Source organism: Pipistrellus hanaki (genome assembly GCF_964339955.1).
Source record: "Pipistrellus hanaki genome assembly, chromosome: 9".
In the NCBI taxonomy this organism is placed as follows: domain Eukaryota; kingdom Metazoa; phylum Chordata; class Mammalia; order Chiroptera; family Vespertilionidae; genus Pipistrellus; species Pipistrellus hanaki.
Genome location: NC_140511.1, coordinates 42,717,173 through 42,738,157, shown reverse-complemented (window position 1 = coordinate 42,738,157; position 20,985 = coordinate 42,717,173). Strand labels below are relative to the sequence as shown.

General features: G+C 41.6%; 1 protein-coding gene across 6 annotated transcripts in view; it reads right to left on the bottom strand.

Annotated features, from left to right (window-relative positions):
• Positions 1-14,515, bottom strand: part of FAM168A (family with sequence similarity 168 member A) — a 124,633-nt gene extending 110,118 nt beyond the window's left edge. The window contains exon 1 of one of the 6 annotated variants that reach the window (XM_084893438.1): positions 14,308-14,515. The gene's annotated coding sequence lies outside the window, so the exon portion shown is untranslated. The remainder of the gene's footprint in view (positions 1-14,307) is intronic. The other 5 variants (XM_084893434.1, XM_084893439.1, XM_084893436.1 and 2 more) reach the window with 5 other exon arrangements.
• Positions 14,516-20,985: the final 6,470 nt, after the last annotated feature.

The window sequence follows — 20,985 nt, the reverse complement described above, 5'->3', positions numbered from 1 at the left end:
CATATGGGTTTGATCCACAGTGAGGGGTGTGCAAGAGGCAGCCGATCAATGATTCTCTCACCATTGATTTTTTCTCTTTCTCTTCTCCCCCCTCTTCCTCTCTAAAATCAATAAAATTATATTTTATAAAAGAAGAAAATAAAGATCAAAAATATAAATTATAAAATGGCAATAACTATATATCTATCAATAATCACTTTAAATGTAAGTAGATTAAATGCTCCAGTCAAAAGATATGGGGTGACTAAATGAGCAAGAAAACATGCTGCCCCAAAGAGATCCACTTCAGACTGAAAGACACATAGACTGAAAGTAATTGGATGGAAAAAATTATTTTATGAAAATGAAGAAAAAAAACTGGGATAGTAATAGTACTTATTATCAGACAAAATTGACTTTAAGACAAAAGCTGTAACAAGAGACAAACAAGGACCCAGCAATTCCACTTCCGGATATTTATCTAAAGAAACCCAAAACACTAATTCAGAAAGACATATGCATCCCTATGTTCACTGCAGCATTATTGACAAGAGCCAAGATATGGAAGCAACCTAACTGTCCATTACTAGAAAAATGGGTAAGGAAGATGAAGATATGGCACATATACACAAAAAGTTACTCAGCCATAAAGAGTCAAATTTTACCATTCGCAATAACACAGATGGACCTACAGGATATGATGCTACATGAAATAAGAGAAAAACAACATACAATTTCACTTATATGTGGAATCTAAAAAAACAAAATAAACAAAAGAGCAACAAACTCACACACAAAGAATAAACTGATGCTGCCAGGTGGGAGAGGGAGAGAGGGGCTGGATGAAAAAGGTGAAGGGATTAAGAAGAACAAATTGGCAGTTACAAAATAGACATAGGAGTGTAAAGTACAGCATAGGGAATACAGTCAATAACACTGTAATAATTATGTATGGTGCCAGTGGAATACTAGACTTATCAGGGGGATCTTTTTGTAAGTTATATAAATGTCTAATCACTATGCTATATAGCTGAAACTAATATAAAACTGAATGTCAACTGTAATTGAAAATTATTTTTTTTAAATAATATAGTTTAAAATGTTTATTTTTATTAAATCTCAATCCTCAACTATACATCTTTTGAATATTCTGTGATACAGGAAGTACACATAAAGTACTTCTCCTGCATACCAAACTTTAAGAGCTGTCTCTAGGAAAAGCACTAAAAGCACTTGTGCAATTGAGTTGCAAGCTGAACTAGATGCTCTTTTCATGAAACACCATTTTTACTTGAAAGAATGACTATGATTATTCAGAATAGATGTTTGGCAGACATTTTTTCAAAAATGAACAATGTGAGACTGTCACTTCAAGGAAAACAACTGTCAGTATTTGTTCCAATGATAAAATTTGAGTTTTCAAGCAAAAATTTTAAAAGACTTATCTGATGAAATTGGTGGTGATATTAACAAAAATGATTTTTTGACATTGTATAATAGAATATGTCAACATATAGTAGATCTGCGTAATTCAGTGAATCAATATTTACCGAATGACCTATGCATGATGTTACAATATCATGCAGGGATAGAAGATCCATTCCAAGTAAAAAACACTAAAGGATTTTAATGTAACAGAATATGAAACACTCATTGATATGGTTTCAGATACCATAGGCAATGGGCCTTTAAGAAACTTCCAGTTGTCAAGTTTTGGTATAGTACCTAAAAAGAAAACCCACAATTATTTGAAAAAGCAATGAAACATTTTTTTCTAGCCACATATATTTGTAGGACTGCATTTTCTTTATATACTACAAACTGCAACATATGGAATGCAAAAACAGATATGTATCCAGTCACACAGTAAATATATTTGGGAAAACGTAAAAACATTGCCTGGTCAGTGTGTCTCAGTGGTTAACCATCAACCTATGCACCAAGAAGTTAGGTTTGATTCCTGCCCAGGTTGTGGCCTCAATCCACAGGAGGCAGCTGGTCAATGTTTCTGTCAAGGATGTTTGTCTCCCTCTCCCTTCCTCTCTAAAATAAATGACACATATTTTTTTTAATATTTTTTAATTGATTTCAGAGAGAGATAGGGAGAGAAAGATAGAAACATCAATGATGAGAATCATTGATCGGCTGCCTCCTACACACCCACTGAGGATCAAGCCCACAACCCAGGCAAATGCCTTGACCAGAATCGAACCCGGACCCTTCACTCCACAGGCTAATGCTCTATCCACTGAGCCAAACCAACCAGGGCTGAAACATATTTTAAAAAAGAAAAGAAAAATGTAAAATATTATTCTAATTAATTTTTTAGCCTGGGATACATATAATTATTTTCATAAACGTATGCTAACATGCTTATTAATTTTTAGAGAGAGAGGAAGGGAGAAGGATAGAGAGATAGAAACATCAATGAGAAAGACACATGATCAGCTGCCTCCTACACCAGGGATCATGCCCACAACCCAGGCACATACCCTGACCAGGAATAATCAATCATACCAGCGACCTCTCAGTATATGGGATGATGTTTAATCAACTGAGGCACATTGGCCAGGTCTACATTTTCCATATAAACACAAACTCACCCTGGCTGGTTCGGTTCAGTGGATAGAGAGCTGGCCAGGAACTAAAGGGTCCCGGATTCGATTCCGGTCAGGGGCACATGTCCCGGTTGAGGTCTTGTACCCCAGTGAGGGGCGTGCAGGAGGCAGCCAATCAGTGATCCTTTCTCATCATTGATGTTTCTATCTCTTCTCCTCCTTTCCTCTCTCAAATCAATAAAAATATATTTTAAAACAAAAAACAAAAAAAAGAAGCCGAAACCGTTTGGCTCAGTGAATAGAGCATCAGCTTGCAGACTGAAAGGTCCCAGGTTCGATTCTGGTCAAGGGCATGTACCTTGGTTATGGACACATCCCCAGTAGGAGGTGTGCAGGAGGCAGCTGATCAATGTTTCTCTCTCATCGATGTTTCTAACTCTCTATCCCTCTTTCTTCCTCTCTGTAAAAAATCAATAAAATATTGATACATTTTAAAAAATAAACATAAACCCATACATACACTTGTCTTAAGCTCACCTTCAGAAGTTCTGCTAGCACAGTTCTGTTAGTACTAGAACATGTCATTTTTCTTAAAACAAATCTACATGTGATCTGATGTATAACCAAGATATTACTCATAGACAAGAGTTTAAAACCAGGGAGCTTTATATACAGTATAGTAAAAAGAACAAGAGCTTTGAAACAAGGCAGATCAGGTTTCTAATACAAGTTTCTCTTTTATTACTAGCTATGTAGCCAAATGCAAAATACTCAATCAGTTGCTTCAGTTCCCTCTCCTGTAAAATGGGCACAATGCCCTATATTGTAAATGTGAAAATCAAATTACAAAAGAGAGTAAAAGCACCCCAAATATATCCCATCATTCAAATATTATACCCCTTTGTCTTTCCATCCTCTTCCTCTACCAATCCTAGGGCCTTAGACAAATTATCCTCTTAAGTCTTAATTACTTCATCCTTAAAATGAAAATAATGCAACATAAAAAAAAATTTAAAAAAATAATGCAACATAACAAATTTGTACTCTGTAAATAAAATGAAATGGTATAGTTTTATTTGCAGAAGTATAGTGTAACTATATATACAAATAAGGATTTCTGCTATCAACTCAAAATGTAAGAACACATTAGAAAACTAGGATATGTAAGAAAATTATAAAAAGAGGCTAGAAAATATGAGCATCAGCAGAAACTGTCAAGTTTGAAGGACATGATCAGAAGGCAAATCAAGATCATAACATCAATTCAGCCAGGGATTGATGTTTACTGTAAAAAATATATCATCCTAGTATTCCTTCAAAATGTCTGTATTTAATAAAGGCACAGTCTATCATCAGAAAAGCAGGCATATTCTGAAAGGACCCAGATACCTGCCTAAATGGAGTGAGGAGGGAAAGTTGTGTTGCAGCTTTATAAATTAAGCACCTTCATACAGAGATCAAAGGCCCTTAAAAATTTTTTTTTTTTTTTTTTTTTTTTTGCCGGGACCGGTTTGGCTCAGTGGATAGAGCGTCGGCCTGCGGACTGAGGGGTCCCAGGTTCGATTCCGGTCAAGGGCATGTACTGTGGTTGCGGGCACATCCCCAGTAGGGGGTGTGCAAGAGGCAGCTGATCGATGATTCTCTCTCATCGATGTTTCTAGCTCTCTATCCCTCTCTCTTCTTCTCTGTGAAAAATCAATAAAATATATTTTTTTAAAAAATTTTTTTTTTAATTTCAGAGAGTAAAGGAGAAAAAAGAATAGGAAGGAAGCGACAGAAACATCAATGATGAGAGAGAATCATCTATCAACTGCCTCCTGCATGCCCCCCAATGGGAATCGAGCCTGAAACCCAACCCAGGCATGTGCCCTCACCGGGAACCAAAACATGCCCTCCTGTTTCATAGGTGGGTGTTCAACCACTGAGCAATACTGGCCAGGCTCAATAGCCATTTTTTTTTAATGTTAAACTTTTACATAAACAGAGCAGTTTGACAAAAAAGGTTCTGTGCAATTGTTCTCAATATTTAAGATATGCCTAAATGCCCGAGGAACTAAATTTTACAATAAATAAAACAAGAAATATAAACTTGCTTTAATTTCTTTGCTTATCAATATTCTACAATTTCAAGTTTGATTTCTGATAATATACCAGAGACTATCAAGCTATGGCTTACCCATGGCCTTGTTTTGAATGGCCTGTGATCTAAAAATAAAACATAAGGAGGAGGGAAAGAGGGGGAAGATGAAGAGAGAAAAAATGAGGAGAAAATAAATAATAACAGAGACTGTATGTGGCCTGCAAAAGCCTAAATATTTTTTCACAGAAAGCATTTGCCAAACCCTGAGCATACCATCTTGCTCTTTTTGAACCTTGTGTTAGACAACAACATCATTATCAAAGCTTTTATCAATCCAATTAAATTCTAAATTCCATTCTAAATTAAATAAAAATCTATATCTAGAAAAACACATATCACGTTACTCCTTATTAGAATATCATACGACTGGTTTGTCATCTATCCTTACGAAGTTCAGTTCAAAAACTAATCATTCACAAGGCACCCTCCAGGAGAAGGTAGGACTATGAAGGTGACTAGGACACGATCCCTGCCCGCAAGAAACTTAGTTAAAGTGAAGGAGTAAGTACTGTAACACAGACATTCACCGGATGCTCACTGTGAACACAATGGGGACACTTAGGACAACCTTAAGAGTTCTGGAAGGTTTCTTAGGAGAGATGCACTCAACCCAGAAGGATGAATAAAAGGAAAAACAGCATGAGCAAAGGTGTGGAACTGCAAGATATCTATAGAAACTACATGCTGCATAGTATTGCCAGTATTGGGAGACCAGGCAGAAGGAGTACACAGAGACAGGCCACAGAAGACCTAATATGTCATGGCAAGGAACATAAGATCTCAAAGCCAATGAAGGAATTTAAGGAGGGGAATGACATAGACATGTATACGGTTGGGTAGAGATGCTCTGGCTGCTATGCAGACTACGGGTTTACTATATGGGTGATACAGAAATCAGTTAGGAGGCTAGTACACGTGCCCAGGTGAGGTTAGAGTCTGAACTAAGTTGGTAATAATAGGAAAGGGGAGATGAATTGCAGAAATATTTAGATGGATTTATTTTCGACTATGAGAGAGAAGGAAGAAGAGAAGACTAATGGCACAGATTCACATCTTGAATGACTGGATGAATGGTAGTACCTTTAAGTTAGGACAAATCTACAGAAAGAGATGGTTCTTACTTTCTGTGTGGGAGAGGGTACAAAATGGGAGGCCTCAGAATAAGTAGACGGGGAAAATGAGTTCTGTTTTGCACCTACTGAATTTGAGAATCACTGAAATAGATGCATATGGAGGCCAGTAGCTAGTGAAATGTACAAGTCTGGACTTCAGGAGATCGCTCTGAGCTGGAGACAGAAATGAGAATCATAGAGGTAACAGAAAAAACAAATAGAGTGGGCACGACTACTGAAGGAAAGAATCTTAAAAAGTCCAATGAGCGAAGAAATATCAACATTAACTGAGAAAGCAGAATAAAGATATCTTCTTAAATTTCTGCTTCAAAAATCTCTTCCTGCTAAACAAACTGAAAAGGGCAAAAAGCATGAAATACATTCATTAATACATTTCATCTAACAGACAAAGTAAAGATTAAGGAATTCAGCAGGGATCAGGCTTTCCAGGTGCAAGATACAACATATGGAAAGAATAAAAGCATGACAGCACAGCATATTAGGTATTTGCTTATTTGGTTTGTACAGTAGGTGTACATGCTAGAAGGCCTTTAAAAACAAGTACAGCCCTAACCGGTTTGGCTCAATGGATAGAGTGTCGGCCTGCGGACTCAAGGGTCCCAGGTTCGATTCCGGTCAGGGGCATGCACCTTGGTTGCGGGCACATTCCCAGTTGGGGGTGTGCAGGATGCAGCTGATCGATGTTTCTCACTCATCAATGTTTCTAGCTTTCTATCTTTCTCTCCCTTCCTCTCTGTAAAAAACCAATAAGATATTTTTTTTTGAAGTTTTGTTGTCATTGCCTTGAAATTCTTAGTCATTTTTAAAAAATAAAAACAGATACAAACCAAGGCCAACAAAAACACTGGGAGGGAACAATCAAGCAAGACTTGTTGACAACCTGAACCATTCTTAACCTCTCCTTCCCTTAATCAGTGGTTGGCAAACCACAGCTCGCAAGCTACATGCGGCTCTTTGGCCCCTTGATTGTGGCTCTTACACAAAATACCAAGGCCTGGGCGAGTCTATTTTGAAGAAGTGGCATTAGAAGAAGTTTAAAAAATTTGGCTCTCAAATGAAATTTCAATCATTGTACTGTTGATATTTGTCTCTGTAGACTAATGAGCTTGCCAATCACTGCCTTAGCACATCCACATACCCTTCAGATCTCAACTCCAGCATTAACTCCTTCAAGCATCTCTTTCCTGCTCCCCCAGGCAGATCAGGCCATGCCAATCTCTATTATCCCCACGCACCTTGTCCACACACCCACCGCAGCATATACCACACTATCCTACAACTATCTGTGACATGGCTGTCTCCCCACTAGATCGACTATAAACTACAAGCTCCTTAAGAGCAGGGAATTTTAATTTTTGTATCCTGTAATATCATCTAATAAGCACTCAATAGATATTTGTTGAATAGATGTCTTAGACATATCTGTCAGATCTAAGACTACTAGCCCCTTAGTCTTGGACTGCAATGCAGTTATGGATTTATGTTCTTTATTTTGCTTTTCTTATGAAAATATTAAAATTATAATAAAAATGTAAAATGAGTGAGGGGAGATGTATCCCGGGAAAAGGCTAACAAAAGAATATCCCGAAGGAAAAAATTAGCTCTAAACAATTCATAAGTAAAATAAAAATAATTGTAACTACAATATTAAGTACAAACAATGTGCATGCCAGTTGAATGTTCCAGGTTTTTGTCTTGTCTCTTTAATCCACACAACAACCCAAATATGGAGTATTATCTTCCTTCTACATATGCACAACTATTTTATCTCACTTTACTCTGTCTCTGTATTGAGGTACAGGTAAAATAAATAAATAAATAAATAAATAAATAAATAAATAAATAAAACAAGGAAATGACCATATTTGTTTAAATACTGCATTCTCCACTTCACTAGCTTCAGTTTGAGCTATTCAATATAATTAATGTGGAAACAGGTCCCATAAATTCCTTAGGAGACATTCCTTCAGCACCTTCTCCATCCCACTATATCCAACAATCTTCAAGTTTCAAGGGAGAAACTGTGAACTGACCATGTACTCCCTCCTCCACTGGCAAAACCCTTCAGAAAGGCAATAAACCAAATGAGAAAGGCTTTTTTCCTGTGTGTGGCGTGCCCTCCTGATTTGTTTTACAAGGTAAGAGGGGGGGGAAAAACCCAAATAACATTTATATAGTCCTTTACAATTTAAGACATATTTTCACATTTATCTCATCTGAGCCTGATTTTACAGATAAGTAAACCAAAGCTCCAACAGATAATGAATTTGGATTTCAAATCTCTTAGAGAAAAAAAATCCTTGGTGTTTAGGTTGCCAAGCTTCTGATATGTGTAACTGATATGTATACGATGTATCCTATTCGTGGTACTCTGTACAGGCAGATAGCAGACCCTCCTGCACAATCAGACAATATACCAGACTATTTTTCTGCAAAAAGAAAGATGCACAAAAATTCTGATCAAAAGACTTATGAAAAGCCCTAATTGGTTTGGCTCAGTGGATAGAGTGTTGGCCTGAAGGGGGCCAGGTTCGATTCTGGTCGAGGACACATCCCCAATAGGGGGTGTGCAGGAGGCAGCTGATGGATGTTTCTCTCTCATCAATATTTTTAACTCTCTATCCCTCTACCTTCCTCTCTGTAAAAAATCAATCATATATATATATATATATATATATATATATATATATATATATATATATTTTTTTTTTTTTTTTTTTTTTTTTTTTTTTACAAAAACCTATGAAAACATGATGTGAAACTCTAAACTGGTATAACAAAGAATTAGTGTCTAGCAAATAAAGAACTGCCAATGAGAACTCCTGCTCTTTTACAGCTCACAAAGGCTGCTACTACTCCCTCCGATTCCTATTTCCAAGTATGATTGATCCATACCTGGATAACCCAATCATCCATAAATACAAAATGGCTTCCTCTTACCATCTGGATTAAGAATGGATTACAGACAATAATTTTGCTCCCTTTTACTTTTTTGTAATTTCCAATTTCAACCATGAGCATATGTTATTTTAATAATGGAAGAAATTTTTTAAAGTTAAAAAAAAAAAAAAGAAAAAAAAGAGCCGAAACCGGTTTGGCTCAGTGATAGAGCGTCGGTCTGCGGACTGAAGGTCCCAGGTTCAATTACGGTCAAGGGCATGTACATTGGTTGTGGGCACATCCCCAATAGGGGGTGTGAAAGAGTCAGCTGATCGATGTTTCTCTCTCATTGATGTTTCTAACTCTCTTATCCCTCTCCCTTCCTTTCTGTAAAAAATCAATTTAAAAAATATATTTTAAAAAAATCAATAAAAATATTTTTAAAAGAATACTTACACTATAATTCTATTTACATATAAATGCTATGGTAAAAAAAAATATTTTTTATGACATGTATTTGGTAAAACTATAAAAAAAAAAAAAAGCAGAGCTTGATCTAGAGACAAATGGTAGTGGAGGGGAGGGGGTTAGAGAGCAACCAAAGGACTTATATGCTTATATGCATGCCTATTAGCATAACCAATGGACAAACACACTGGGTAGTGGGGGCTTGTCCGGGCTGGGAAGGAATGGGGGAGAGGGTCAATTGGGGGAAAAGGAGACATATGTAAAACTTTAGACAATAAAAAAATTAATAATATTTTTTGTAAAAGAAAGGCAGAGAATAGTTTACACAAAATTCAGGAAACTAGTTACTTCTGAGGGAGAAAGGAAGAGGGAGACTCCATCAGGAAGGGAATTGCAAGAGGCTTTAAAAGTACTAAGAATCTTCCTTTTGTTAAGCTGGTAAGAAAAACAGGCCTTCAATTTATCATTCGTTAAGTTAAAGGTGTATGTTATATGCATTTTTATACAGATGGCTTGTTTCACGATTGAAAAAAGACTAAACAGGGCTGAAGAATCAGAATTTGGGGAATGTAACCCAGACTCTTCCACTTGCTGACGGTGACCTTAAGCAAGTCATTCACTAGTAACCTCTCAGAGGAGTTTTTTCTCCTTATTTTAAACACGAAGAAGCTAACAGCTATGGTATGTTTAGCACTTTGCTGTTTCAAGTTCCTAGACTACAGTACAAACATGCAAATATGCAGGTGAACTATGAATGAAATGATAATTCCAAGTAATGCCTCCTTATTTAATAGAACATAATACTAAGACCTCAATGTGAGGACATGCAAGGCTATTCACATTCTAGTCTTCCTATTTAATAATTGGCAACTACTAATATTTTTTAATGTGTCCTATCAAACACACTGTGTTAAATGCTTTCCATAGATTATTCTGTTTAATCCTCAAAAAAAAACTTTATAAGATTAGGTCTCCTATGCCTGTTTCACAGATGAGACCATTGCGCCCAAGGTCATCCAACTAATAAATAGTGGATAGGCCTCAGAATCCACACTCTTCACAGCCACGTTAGTTTTGCCTCACTTCTCGCACTATATTTAAATCGTCTGTCTCTCCCACTACACTGAAAGCTGGTTTTTGTTCATTTTCATTTTCCCTGGCACTTAGCAGGCAATAAGTAAATAAATATTGAGCAAATATTTCATATACGCACAGTGTTTTCAGGACATAAAGTTATTTCAGGACATGAACTGATTTGTTCCTCTTGACAGCTTTGTGAAGTATGAAAGTTTTTTTAAAAAAAACATTTTAACCATATTTAAGAGTAACATTCAGTAGAAGTATATTCACACTGTTGTATAACCATCACCACTAAGTATGAAAGGTTTTTAGTGACTACTGAAATCACTCAGCTATCAAATTGTAGAATGGGGATTTGAACCCAATATTCTTGACCCCTAAATTTACAGACTACTCATTCTACCAAGGTACCTGTCTATTAATACCTCCTTCTGCTTTCCCCTTCACACCAGAATACTGGAAGAACCAAATGAGGTGAAGTGCCCTGGCAGGTGTTGCTCAGTAGTAAAAGCATTGGCCTGTGCACCAAAGAGGTCTTATGTAGGAGGCAACCAGTCCATGTGTCTCTCTCTCTCTCTCCCCTCCCTACTTCCCATCCACTCTCTCTGAAAAGCAATGGGGGGAAAATGTCCTCAGGTAAAGTTTAACAAAATGAAGTAAAGATACTAAAACACATGACATGCATTTCTATGTACAGGTGATCACAGTTGGAGGAAAGGGATGGTAATCCACCAAGAGATCTCTCCCAGGTGGTTACTTTTCATTTAGAGCAGTGTTTCCCAAACTTCTCTCATGATGAGAATCACCTGGTGGAGTTGTTAAAACAGATTCCTGAATCCCAACTAAGAAGTGCTAAACTAGAATTTTTGAGAACATATAGGTAAAATTGCATACCTAACTTAGTGCTCTGTATATAAAATCTGTCTTAGAGCACTAGTTAAGTATACAATTTTACCTATATGTTCCCAAAAATTCTAGTTTAGCACTTCTTAGTTGGGATTCAGGAATCTGTGTTTTAACAACTCCACCAGGTGATTCTCATCATGAGAGAAGTTTGGGAAACACTGATTTAGAGCTTTCAAAAGCTAGCTATGGCTTTAAAAATATAAGTATCCCATTCAACATCAAGCTCACAGATCCACAAAAGCAATGTCAGCATCCCAAAGTGAACTTATGAGGAGAAAAGATTGCATTAATTCAATTACACTGTCATCAAATGAACAGGTAATTGCTCAAACCTGATTTTTATTGTAATAAAGCTTCCTCATTAAAAAAAAAAACAACACTTTTATTCTAAGGATTAAATCTAGCCTTCCATCATTCTACTCATTCTGGAACTACAGAAAAAAAAAGAAGAAAAAAAAAGAGCATTCTAAATATTGGGTATTTTAATATGCTCAACTGTGAAAGCCAAGGAAAATGATTTGCTTATGAGCTGAACTCTGAGGCATAACTAAAAAAGAATGATTTTGATTCATTGATGCCAATTTTAGTCTTTTTACATTCCTCCCCATTTTTTTCTCAGTTTGAGAAAACCAACAGCCACTTTCTAAAACCAACAGCCACTTCTTTAACATATCAGAGTTGATGCAATTAAGCCCAGAAAACTGTTTCCCTAAAGACGTTCTTCCATGCACACCCCTCTCTACTTCCCAGCATCACCATGCTGCCATGAGAATAATTATTAAGCTTTAAATAAAATTGGAGATATTGTTTCTGCAGTCATTGTAATGTGTCTACATCAATGCCATCCCCTAAAAAATAAAATGAAATTCCACATGATTTATCCATATCTGATAGAATTCTTACCACCTGAGTTCCTTCAGAAGAAAATTCAATCAATAGAAATATAGTCCAATTATTATAAATCTTATCAAGTAATGTCAGAAGAGAATCAAATGAAAAACTCCATTAATACCAAACCATCTTACCAATGAATATTTATGACATTTCCATATTTTCTGTCCTCTCTGTTTACATAAAGCAGTGGTGCCAAGATTCATCTCAGGATTATTAGCCTGCAATACAATGATGGGCCTAATTGCCTTGCAAACCAGGACACCAATAAATGGAGTCTTCAAGCAATCAATTTTAAGAAGAGAAAAAGGCCTAAGCTCTTTCTGCATACATGCGTGCTCACCCCTGACTGGGAAATAAATTCAGCCTCATATTTTTCAATCTCATTCACCAGTTCTCAAGCAAAGAATGCTACCTCAAGCCCATCAAATCTATTTAATTCCAAATTCCAGGAGTAATTTTTAAATGCACCATGGGGGAGGGCGGAGAAGAGAAGGCAGAGACATCTTATAGAAAGATACCTGTCACATTCCATCTATATCTTCTCCACCTTTCATTTGTGATTGGATTTTTTCCTCCCTCCTAACCTTCTTATTATATGAACACCGATATACCTCATTTGATCGCACTCTGCTTTGTTGCCACGCACAGGTGTTGCAGTTTTTACAAATTGAAGGCAAGACCTTCCACCAGCAATAAGACCACAACTCGCTTGATTGCAATACTCGTTTATTACAGAGGACTGGGTCCACGCCGCACTATCTCCAAGGTGTATGCCTGTGATGGAAGACACTCTCACCTTCTGAATTCTACCTCAACCGAGGCCCCTCTCAACTTCACCCTTTGAGCTGATTTACTTCCAAATACGATACTAACAGAAATAAAAATAAATAAATAAAAAAAGATTAAACTAACCGCTTAAGACGTTCTCTAGGAAAGAGAACCTTTCATGTTTGCCTTCTCTCCCCTCCAAAGTCCCCTCTGATTACTGCCTCTCTCCAAACCACAGCCTCCAAAGATGTCCATGTAAATCCACCCCTTAACCCTCTTGTGTCGCTTGGAGGACATCCGAATCCTTCCATTTCATCCAATCCGCCTCTTCCCAGCCCGGCTCCCTGGCCCTCTCCATCCCTCTGCCCCATCATCCACACCAGCTCCGGTCTCCTCTCCTGAAGTAACCCCCCTGCCACCGCACCATCCAACCACCTCTGCGGTCCTACCCGTCCATCTCCCTCTCCCTCTGCCACCTTGACCAAGGGACATCTCCTTCAAGGTACCATCCCCCAACCCTGCTCACCACCTGCCACGATTCTTCCATGAGTCCGGCTCAGCGGCGCCCGCGGTGCCCTCTGCCTCGACCCTGCACCCAAGGACCCACCGCCAGTGCCCCTTCCGGTGGTTCTGAGATCACCCTTCACCCCATCCCCCGGCGCCCCCTCCCTTCCCAATTTCAATCCTGGTCCGCCCATGGGGGGGGGGGGGGCTAATTTCTCATCCACCCCCTCCAGCCGGCTCACCATCCACACTCCCCTCATTGAAAGTCCTACCCCCCCCCCCAGCTCCTATTCCAACCTCCATACACATTTTCCAGGAAAACCCCAAATCCTACCTCCTCGGCTCTCCTCACCCACGCGATTCCATTAAGTCTCCACAAATTCCATCACCCCTAGATGGCAAACGCCTACTTCAAAAGCCCTGGTCTCAGCCCCATGCCAAGCCCCTCACCCCCAGCAGCTCCTACCACCCCAAATTCCCCCCGCCTGCAGGAACACCCCACAAGGGTCCTCTCCAACCCTGCAACCCCACTCTCCTGAAATCACAGCCACCCCCCCCCACCCAACCCCGCGCTCCAGCTCGGGTCCCAAACTGTCAATCGCCCGGATCCCAAATCCACCCCCCACCCTCCTTCGGTCCCCTCCCCCACGAAAAGCCGCCCCGCTCCGGTCTCATCCTCCAGCTCGCCCCCCACACCATCCCGAATCCCACCGCAGCCCCGCGCTCCGCTTTCGGGTCCACGGAAAGTCCTCTTCCCCTGTCGCCTTCCCCCCGGCCCCCCCCCAAAAAAAAAAAACCTGCGTGGGTCCCACCCTCACCCCACCCCCCGCCCCCGCCCCCGCCCCGGCCCGCGCCGGGACAAGTCCCCCCGCCGGCCCGCCGTTCCATCAGCCCCCGCCCCCGCCCGCGCTCCGCAGCCCCCGCTCCGGTCCCCCCGCACCGCCGGCCCGGGCTCCGGGCGAGCGGACCGGGGATGGGGGGGGGGGGGTCTCCTCACCGGCGAGCCGCTGCAGGCGAAAACGGCGGCGGCGGCGGCGGCGGCGATGCCCTTGTCTCCTCCGGAGGCTACGGAGGCGACGCTCGTCTCGCTCCCGCGCCTGTGTCCAGTAAGGTGGCGGATGGCGCGCAGGGACCGGGAGCCTCCTCCTCCTCCTCCTCCTCCTCAGCGACTCGGCTCCGAATCCTCTGCAGTAGCTGCCGAGGAGCCTGACGGGTGGGGGAGGGGACGCTCCGCTGCGGGCGAGGGAGGAGGCGGCGGGGGGCGGGGAGCGGGGACCTATGAGAAGGGCGGGGGGAGGAGGGGCCGGCGCCGCGCCGCGACACGTCCCGCGGCCGCCGCGAGAGCGGGGACTACAACTCCCGGCGTGCCCCGCGCCGCCCCGCGCCGCCGCCCCGCGCGCCCGGGGCTGAGGGGCCGCGCCCTCCGGGGCTCTGGACAATGGGATGGAGCCAGCCTTCGGCGGCGGCGGCTTTTGTGGACTCCGAAGACCGCATGGGAGCGTCGTCAGGGCGCCCCGCGGCCCCGTCCCCAGGTGGCGGTGTTCTCAGTCTCTGCAACTTCTTTGGGCGCGCACGCGCGCGCGCGCACACGCGCCGCCGCCGCCTTGCCCGCTGGACTACATTTTCCAGCATGCGCCACCGTCTCCAGCCTTCCTTCTCCGGTCCCTGCGAAATGCTGGCCGGCGCAGTGCACAGCCCTGCCTCCATGTTAAGAACGGGAAGGGAAGCAGAGGGAAAAGGAAAGGAATGCGCCGGCCGGGTTAGATCGCCGGGGAGACGGCGCTCTCCTCGCGTCCCCGCGGCCACTGGCTCAGGAAACTGATGCAGGCGCTCCCGCCCGGCCTCCCCGTAAAGCGGGGGCGAACCTTGAGTCCAAGTGTAAAAAGGACATCATTCTGGACCCAGCGCTATGACTTTTTTCAATGTATCTTTAAAAGGCCGCCGGACAATTTTTTTTTTGGGGGGGGGGAGGGAGGGAATGCAGGAGGTTGTTATAGAAGATGGTCGGTAATAGGGGGGGAACGCACACGTGCATCTGCAGGGGCTGACGGAACGGTATAGACAGACAATGCCGTGCTAAGCAGCCATTTACAAGGATGATAGAGATCTGTGCATTGGCATAGGAAGCTGTTCGCATTTTATTGCGGGGGGGGGGGGGGGGAAGGATTGATTACGCAATGGCATGTTTAGAATGGCCCACCTTATAGGAAATTTGAGACAATATTCTATAGCCATCATAGAAAGATTTCAAGAAAGAGGTTCCCCAAAACATCAGTGGATTATATCTTGAAAGAAAGGGTGTCAGATTTTCAGTAATTTTAATTTTCATATTGCCTGAATGTGTAAAAGGAATACACTTTTTTAAGCTATAAGACTGTTCTCAAAAAATACAATTTCCGTACACAACAACATCTTTGCTGCCGAAAAGCTTTTTGTGGTTTCCTATTGCTCCAGGACTAGGCCTGTCTGGTTTTTCTGGGAGCTCAACACTACTATTAAAACAAGTAATGTTGTCCACTTAAAATCATAAAAGAACATACATTAGTAGGAGGATTTTCTCAATTTTCATTGTCTCTGCTCAAAGTTTTTCTTCTTCAGGTCTTTCTGAACCCTTATTTTCTACTAAATCTTAAAGCTCAGGACAAAATCCTGCCTTCCCTAGAACATATTTTAGGCACACTGATTTTCCTTACATCTGAATCCTATAGCAGTGGTTTCTAACCTGTGGACCGGAGACCACTGCGGGGAGAGGGAGTGAGGCTGGAGGGACAGTTAACTGTAAAGGCTCTACAAAGCTCTCCTTAAACAAAGCATTCTCTGTAGACTGAATAAATGTATTACTCTTAAAACCATTTTTTTTTTCTTTGTGTCCGTTTTTTCTTTGTGATTATTAGACGGGGTGTCAGATAATCTCTGATTTAGCATAAACCTTGTATTCAGTTACAGTATTTTAGATTTCATGCCGTCATTCTGCAGTGTTGTGCAAGAAACACCAGAACATTTGAGCTCCAGGAGCCAGCCCGCGGGAGGACGGCAGGCCTGCCAGAGGAAGCCTGGGTCAGCGTTTAGCTGCAGCCAATCCATCAGCTTCCCCCAGACTAACTCTACTCACACCCCTATCCCTTAGGAATCACCTTCCCAAAATACATCAGGCACTGTCTTTTTTCAAACTTCCTATCTCATTTTTCATCCTATGCTCCCAGCCTTAAAATTCCACCCCTGCCTCAAAAAAACAAACAAACAAACAAAAAAAACACAAAACAAAAAACATCCTGATCTACTGTTGTCTTAGAATTCTAAGAAAAGTGCCTAGGACGTGTTGACTGTATCCTTTCCCCTCTCTGAATTGCTTTGGCCACCCTCTCTTCTAAACCCTTTTCACTCCTTTTCCCTACTTCTCCGAAGGGTGGAACGTGGGGGCTGGGTGGTGAAAAGGAGAAGGATCTGCTCTGTCCTGAGAGGAAAGGATCCTGTGAGTTAGGGGAATCTGTCTGTGGAAGCTTCCCGGACTAGGAGCCTGGGAATCCGATCCTGAATTAGACTTTGCCGTGAGCATGCTGGGCGACCGTTAGCAAATCCTTTTCTGAACCTCAGTGTTTAGATCTGTAAATGGAAAGAATAATTCCTACCCTGTCACCTCATAAGATTATTAGGAGAATCCAATAAGACAATAGGTATGAAAGCATATTGAATATTGTAAAGTGCCATTTATAGTCCAAACCCTTCATCTAATTTGAGAATTATCTCTCCAAATCCCTGCCAAGTGTTGGCATAAATACGCTTTACTCAGAATTATTATTAATGAATTGATTAAAGTATTTGAAGAAATTAACTCTATTAAGCCAATTTAATTCCTTGATAAATTTTCTGTATAGCACATGTTAGGGTCGCCGAAGGAGGAATGCATGAGGCCAGAGTGGTGAGGGATTATGAATTTATTAGGTCATCTGGATACCAGATGGGCTGAGCCCCAAAATGGCACCAGCACCCACAGACAGGAGTCAGAGGTTTTTAGAAGACTCCAGGCGGGCTTTTTCTAGGTGGAGAATTCTCTGTGTAGGTCCGGATCCTGGGAGGTCCGCAGGGGAGAGATAATGGTCTTAGCAAGTGGAATGAGGTCTAAGCAAAAGGGGTGTTCGTTGTGAAGTGGCCTAAAGGTCAATTCAATTATTTGATCAAACTTAACAGCGCAGTTAAACAATTTCTAACTTTTCTAGACTTTTAATTATTTTTCATATTTTTATTTCTGAGAGGAAGGGAAGAAAGAGAGAGAGAGAGAGAGAGAGAGAGAGAGAGAGAAAAGAGGGGGGGAGAGAGAGAGAAGAAGGGAGGGAGGGAGGGAGGGAGAAACATTTATAATAATAAAAGCAGCCAAAACTGGTTTGGCTCAGTGGATAGAGTGTCGATCTGCGGACTAAAGGGTCCCAGGTTTGATTCTGGTCAAGGGCATGTACCTTGGCTGCAGGCACATCCCCAGCGCGGGGTGTGCAGGAGGCAGCTGGTCGGATGTTTCTCTCATCGATGTTTCTAGCTCTCTATCCCTCTCCCTTCCTGTCTGTGAAAAATCAATAAAATGTATTTTTTAAATAAAAAAATAATAAAAGCATAATATGCTAATTAAACCAGATGTCCTTTGGACAAAGCCTGGGCTGGGTGGGCGGCAGTGGAGGCAGAGGTAGCTGCAGCTGGGGCAGGCGGCCAAGCCCTTGCAGGAATTTTGTGCATTGGGCCTCTGCTCAGTGATAAGAAAGAATCATTAATCAGCTGCCTCCTGCACATCCCACACTGGGGATCAAGCCTGCAACTGAGTATATGCCCTGACTGGAATCAAACCATGACCTCCTGGTTCACAGGTTGATGCTCAACCACTAAGCCATGCCAGCCGGGCTAGATTTTTCTATATTGAATTTTCATCAAAATATATGCTTTTCTCTGTCACTTTTACAGGAAAGATTTGATTAATCAAATAGCTACCTTTATCAATTTTTACTGGTTATCACTTCAGCCATTATGAAATTTCTGGTCATTATTTCCACCATCTCCACCTTTTCCTGGGAGCAATTTGAGCCATTGTCAGTTTCATTTTGTGTTGATTATTTCTACCAAGTGGAATGTTCCCAGGGGTCAACTTTGCAACGTTCAACGCCATCAGCAAAGACGGGATCATTCAGTTTGCTTCTCCAGCCATAATACGTTTTTGCCACATGTAGTTTTAGCCATTGTCCGTTTTATTTTGTGTTGATTCTTTCTACCGCATCCAATTTTTTTTCTGCAACCGAACTGTAACAAACTCCGGGGCAAAATGACGGTGTCAAAACTCTAACCTCTGCCTGTTATTATCTGATTAACGATGACTGTGAGATAGTTTTATCGCGGCTATGTTAATGAGCTGGCTCTGAACTCTCTCTCTTTAGGAGCCTTGGCACAAGTGTGGGCTGGAGTATTATTGCTTTAAGAATTGCAGGGAAATGGACAACAGAGACCATGTTAGGAGAACCGATGTTGAATGAGCCACGTGCTGTGCTGGTGTCGCAGACCCATTATCTCGTTTAACCCTTCAGCCTAAATGTCCTTCACAGGACCCTTTTATAGTAGAGGACATTGAGCCCCAGAGAGAAGAAGGGATTGGCCAAGTTAGGATCAGAAACCAGACCCTAGCCGAGACTGGTTTGGCTCAGTGGATAGAGTGTCGGCCTTCCGACTGAAGGGTCCCGGGTTCGATTCCGGTCAAGGGCTTGTACCTTGGTTGCAGGCGTGTCCCCAGTGGGGGGGTGCAGGAGGCAGCTGACGGATGCTTCTCTCTCATCAATGTTTCTAGCTCTCTATCCCTCTCTCTTCCTCTCTGTGAAAAATCAATAAAATATTTTTTTAAAAAAAGAAAAAAAGAAACCAGACCCCAGTTTAATTCTCAGTTAGTAGTACAATTTGAATAATTCTAAGTTCCCAAGTTATCTAATTTAATTTTTAAACTTTTGCTATAATCTTGTTAGGAAAATTAATTATAATATTTAAGTTTAGCTCACATATGAAATAAGAAAAATGTTTGCAAGCAAACAAAGCATTCTCCAAGAGCTTTTTGTAACAGCACATGATACCAGGAGTGTGAACATGTTTTGGAAATGACCCAACACTGGTTGAATGGACATTCCTGCCATTTGTGATGAGGGCTGTTAAATAAACTGGCTACGTTAGCTTGACAAGAGAGCTAGAAAACCAGTACCACACCGCTAGCATTTGCTAGATGGGCATCAAAAGCCCAGCCAAATGCCCATTCTGATGACCAACATGAAAGGGATCAGATGGCCCCGTGCCTATCCTTGAAGACCTACTAGTAAATCAGTCGTCAGGAAGCCTCTCCTGACCCTGCTGAGGTTAGGAGCTCTGCTGCCTGCTCACACTCCCATGTTCATGGTCTGTTTATTGCCCTCAAGGACAAGGACAAGGACAAGGGTGATTGGGTTCATCTCTGTGGCCGGCACTCAGCTCAGCCCAGAGATTCTCACCATGTAAGCTTTTAGTCAATGGAGGTTGAATGAATGAATCAATCAATTAACATGACAAGTACACCGACTACATATACCTGTCAATTACATTCCTTCTCAATTCAAATGACAAGGAAAATGCCCCAATAAATCTGGGGGGAAAAATTTAAGTCACGTGGGCAAAACAAACATTAAGTAAAGAGCAAAAGTAAATCACAAACAAATCTGCATGAACTGGTTGCAGCTGCCTAAGCTCCCAGGCAGCCCCAGAAGGAAAGAGCCTCGCGTCGTCCTAGGTTCAAATCCTGTCCCAGTTGGGATTGGGTGTCCTCGGCCAGGTCAGTTCGTCTCCTGGACCTGTTTCCTTACCCATAAAACCAGAACTCCCCAGGCAGATGAGGGAGGTCATTAGGGTATCAGATGCTTTTCGTGCTATAAGAGCTGACAGATGTGAAGGTTGTTTCTAACAAAGGTCAGAAGATAATTGAGAGAGAAGTTTGCTATTAGGAGGATCCTTTGCTGCTCAAGCAACCTGGATGGAATTGGAGAACATCATGCTGAGTGAAATAAGCCAATCAATGAAAGAGAAACACCACATGACCTCACTCATTTGTGGATGATAAAGAACATTATAAACTGATGAACCAAGAGACAGATATAGAGACAGTAAAGCAATAGGCAGACTGTCAAATTACAGTGGGGAGGGGAGGAAGATCTGGGGGAGATAATAGATCAACCGAAGGGCTTGTGTACATGCATATAAGTACAACCAGTGGACATAAAACTCTGGGGAGGGAGGGTATGTATGGGAGGGAGGGAGGGGGGCAAAAAAATCAATAAAATATATTTTTAAAATAAATAAATAAAAAATAAAAATAAATAAACTATGCTGCTCAAGTTCATAAACTTTAAAACACACACACACACACACACACACACACACACACACACACCAAATAGAGTGGGTTGAATTGTGTCCCCCAGAAAGATACAGGCATACCTCCTTTCCTTGCCCTTCACTTTCCTGTATTCCACAGATGCTGCATTTTACAAATTGAAGGCAAGACCCTCTACCAGCAAAAAAAAAAAAAAAAAATTACAGCTAATTTTATTGTGATGGCATACCCTCAGTATATCTGGGCTATCCCTGTTTGCCCAAGTTCTAACACCTATACCTGGGAATGTGACCTTAT